At 47.3% G+C, this 4350-nt stretch overlaps 1 non-coding gene across 1 annotated transcript; it reads right to left on the bottom strand.

Annotated features, from left to right (window-relative positions):
* Positions 1-953: 953 nt before the first annotated feature.
* TRNAC-GCA (transfer RNA cysteine (anticodon GCA)) lies at positions 954-1025 on the bottom strand. The gene has a single exon. It is a non-coding gene; the product is annotated as a tRNA-Cys (tRNA).
* Positions 1026-4350: the final 3325 nt, after the last annotated feature.

The raw sequence follows: 4350 nt of genomic DNA on the forward strand, positions 1-4350 counted from the left end.
GCAACAGCTGACACGGTCAGGGCGGATGATCTTTCGGAAGGAGAGAGTGAGAGGAGAGAGCTGAGGCCTGTTTGGGGCAGACACTCACAGTTCAATATCAGATATCAAAACGACCACAGCAGTTCATTCCACCCCTCCTTCCCCCTTGGTGTCCGTACGTTTGTTCCCTACATCTGTGTCTCAATTTCTGCTTTGCAAATAAGTTCATCTGTACCATTTTTATAGATTCCACTCATATGCGTTATCATATGATATTTGTTTTTCTCTTTCTGACTTTCTTCACTCTGTATGAAAGACTAGATCCATCCGCATCTCTGCAAATGGCACACCTTTGTTCCATCGTATGTATGTACCATATCTTCTTTTTCCATTCCTCTGCTGATGAACATTTAGGTTGCTTCCATGTCCTGGTTTTATGCAACTTTTATCATGGCAAAAAAGTTTTTTTTAAGAAAGTTATAAAATATCTCAATTAATTTGGATGGAATAGACATCTATTCCACATTGAGTCTTCACATCCAAGAACACATTTTTTAGTGCATTAAAGTTTTTCTTCAGCCCCATCCGCCCCCCCCAAAAAAAAAATTACAGCAAGAGAACTAGCAACAAATGGTCAGAGGAGTGGGAAAAGGAGATACCTTTTCATATTAAAAGTCAAGGATGGAGGCAATTCAAGAAGCGGATGCTCAGTGGCTCAGGGAAGCCTGTGCATGGACCACAGGTTCTGGAGCTCAGGTTCCAGACCATGGACCACAGGTTCATGAGTTCATGGCATTCATGACCCGTTGATCCCAGAGACTCTTTCTTTAGAAAGCTCAAAGTGAAAGTGAAGTCGCTCAGTTGTGTCCGACTCTTTGTGACCTCATGGACTGTAGCCTACCAGGCTCCTCTGTCCATGGGATTCTCCAGGCAAGCGTACTGGAGTGGGTTGCCATTTCCTCCTCCAGGAGATCTTCCCAACCCAGGGATCGAACCTGGGCCTCCTGCATTGCGGGCAGATGCTTTACCATCTGAGCCACCAGGGAAGACTCTCAGCCCCTCATCAAACCAATTAAAATTCACCCCTAGTCCACATTAAACCTATTTTTAATATAACTATATACAAATTGAGTTGGCTTATAGTTGAGTCATTGACGTAATGTTACAGCTTGTAGACATTTAAACATGTATTAATTTTAATTTTGAGGTTTTCTTTTCGTATTTGGGAGCCAAAGAAATTTTTTTTTTCAGTTCTCGGCATTTTTCATAGGCCCTGGAGAAGCATATTACAAAGCTTAACTATTTTGCCTGTAGTGCCAAATGTTTTAAATGGCCCAGCCTGGGATTGAGGTGACGGGGATGGGGGGATGGGGTGGATGGTGTGAGCCAGGGTCTGACAGAGACAGGCTGGTGATATCGGCTTCCATGAAAATTCCCCACCTGGTTGGCTTTTGCGTCCCTCAATCACATACCTACTTGGTCACAGGCCGTCATCAGAGTGGTGTGACAGCATTGAACACATCCTGTGCTGTGGCATCGCCAGCCAGAGTGGCTGCTGCCCAGGTATTGGTGGTTGTTCAGTCGCTAAGTCATGTCCAACTCTTTGCAACCCCATGGACTGCAGCATGCCAGGCTTTCTTGTCCTTCACTATCTCCCTGAGTAGGTCCCAAAGGGTGCCTTTGGTGCCTAGGGTTGGCTCATTCATTTCTGGAGTGGACTTGGGAGTCCCAGAGAAGGGTTTGGGACAGCTAGGAAGGCAGGGGGCACTCAGGAGCTCAGGCTGCAGCTGTGTCCCAACCAGTGCAGACGAACTGCAGTGCATCAGTGACCTGCTGAGAATCACCTCTCGTTTGTACACAGGTGCACATTTCCTGGGGGCACATTTCCTGGGGGCTTCACGCTCAGACTGCCTGGTTTCCCGGTCATGATGGCAATGATGCTTCTGCTCAAAGTTACAAGTTTTCAGAACTGTTATAACACCACCATGTCAGCCACAGGCATGGGTACCTGCCAAGGCTGTAGAAGGGTCCACTTCCTGAGGACAAAGCACTCTGTCCTGGGGAGGGAGGGTGTTGGCGTTGAAGCTCAGAGAGAAGTTGGGTGAGCTGCTGTTTGACACAAGAGTCCCAGCAAGACCTCGGGAAGGTATAAGCTCATGGCCAACCACCCCACAGTCCTGCCCTGCAGCCCATTCCCTCCTCTGCCTGTTCCAAGGGTCTTCCACCCTTTCCCAGGCCCGCCCCCGCCATCCCCACTTGAGCAGGCCGGCAGAGCCAAGTTGCAAAGTCTAAGTACTTTTTAAGCACTGCAATTTAGTGCAATTATTCAAAAGTAAACAAGCTGCTCTGTCAATTAAACATTATTTAGCTTGCATTTCTTCTGATACATCACAGTCAGCTCTGGAGTTCGCTCGCTGAGCGGGGCCTGAGAAGTGGCTGCCTGCTTTTTAAATCACCCTGTTACCTGCCACTCTGGGCTTTCCTGGTGGCTCAGATCATAAAGATCTGCCTGCAAAGCAGGAGACCTGGGTTTGATCCCTGGGTCGGGAAGATCCCCTGGCAAAAGAAATGGCTACCCTCTCTCACATTCTTGCCTGGAAAACCTCATGGACAGAGGAGCCTGGCAGGCTACAGTCCATGTGGTAGCAAAGAGTAGGACACGACTGAGCGACTAACGCTTTAAGCTGCTGTTTCAGGATTTTCCAGGCAAAAGTACTGGAGTGGGGTGCCATTGCCTTCTCCGAGAGGTTGGATAGACTGTCGAATTTGCTCCCTCCATCCAAGGCAACACAGAGCAAAAGCAGAGGTGTGAAGAGTCCCGTCTAGGATAAATTTGCGGCCTGTCCGGTTGGGGATCCCCATCTCTGTCACTCCTCTCCTTTCTTTCCTCATCCCTCAGTTTACCAGAATTAAGGGTGTTATTCCAGGGTGCTACTGGGGGCTAGAGGAAAAGAACCTTTCTGGGATAGATCCACTTCCTCTAAAGCTTTTATTTGGTTCCAGGTCAATTGAATCTTAGCACGCAGTGCCCGAAGCCTTTCTTTCATTTTTACATCCATATGTATTTCACGGAAATTTAATCCATGTGTTTCCATTCATTGACACTTAGCTCCTCAAAATATTATTCCTAAGAACTGTTTGATGTCCAGAGACCCACGCCAACCATTTATTAGACACTTCTGCTCCAGCGCTCCACACACCGTGTCCTCAAACTGAAACACGCCTGGGCCCCCCACGGAAGCCACCATCTGCAAGGCACCGTTTCGAGTCTAGAATATGGAACAGTGGGAGTCAGGGAGGCTTAGCCTCACTTCCCTGGTTATTCAGAGGCCAAGACAATGTCCCTCGCCTCCATCTGCCCAGGAAAAATGCTCTTAACCCAGCTCTGGTCCTGAGCCATCCTCAGCCTGAGTCCCTGTGTATTCACGTTGCTTGGAAATCATCCTGGTCTAATCCTCAGTTGCCTCCAGGTTACCTGGTTTCCTTGACCCAATCTTACTCCAAATCATTTTGGTCAATTGACACGACTTCACGAGACAGCCTCTTTTGCTGACAGATGCTCTAATGATAATCAATAACATTTGCATTTGTAAAGGGAATCACAGTTCATAAAGTGATTTAACATCCATCGCCATGCCATCTTTCCCTGACTCCTCAAAGTGGGCGGGACAGGAACCAATCCACCTCTGTATTAGGGAAACTGAGGCTCAAAAGCACCGAACCCAGACTTGAATTCAAGTCTTTGGTGACTGATTGAATGATCCTGTGTCACAACAAATGCATCTTTCTATACTTTCACCTCATGATTTCTTTCTACTTTGTTCCTTTACAGAAAAAAATAAAGGCCATCTTCACTCCCATCATTACCATGACGACTATGATCACGTTCCTCTGTCTAGGGATTTGTCATGTACAAAGTATTTTTGGAGCCCCCACATGGATGGTCATTAAAGGGTCAGTGGAAACATCCACTCTCTCTCTCCTGGAGATTGTGCCCAATTTTGTGTTCCTGCCTTTTCAGCTCAGACCCATACAAGGAAGGTAGTCATCCTGGAGAAGGGAGTCCAGTGCTCCTCTCTTAGCCTGACACAGCCAAGACCACAGTAAAATATTGGGGATTTCCAATGAGCAGAATCACTTTCTCAGTCAGTGTTGCTAGAAAGAAGCTCATTTCTGTGGTTAGCAGAGTGAACGCCTTCTCATCTCTCACCTGCTCCATTCATTGGCCACCTTTGTTATCTGATCCCACAGCAGCAGTGTGAAGGAATAGTAGGAGAAACAGGTATATGCCCATTTGACAGATGGAAACACTGAGGCTACAGATGCTCTATGCCTTCCTGCCCGAGCAGGTGAAGCTCAAATTCCAAGCTC

The sequence above is a fragment of the Ovis aries genome, chromosome 14, assembly GCF_016772045.2.
Source record: "Ovis aries strain OAR_USU_Benz2616 breed Rambouillet chromosome 14, ARS-UI_Ramb_v3.0, whole genome shotgun sequence".
Classification (NCBI taxonomy): Eukaryota; Metazoa; Chordata; class Mammalia; order Artiodactyla; family Bovidae; genus Ovis; species Ovis aries.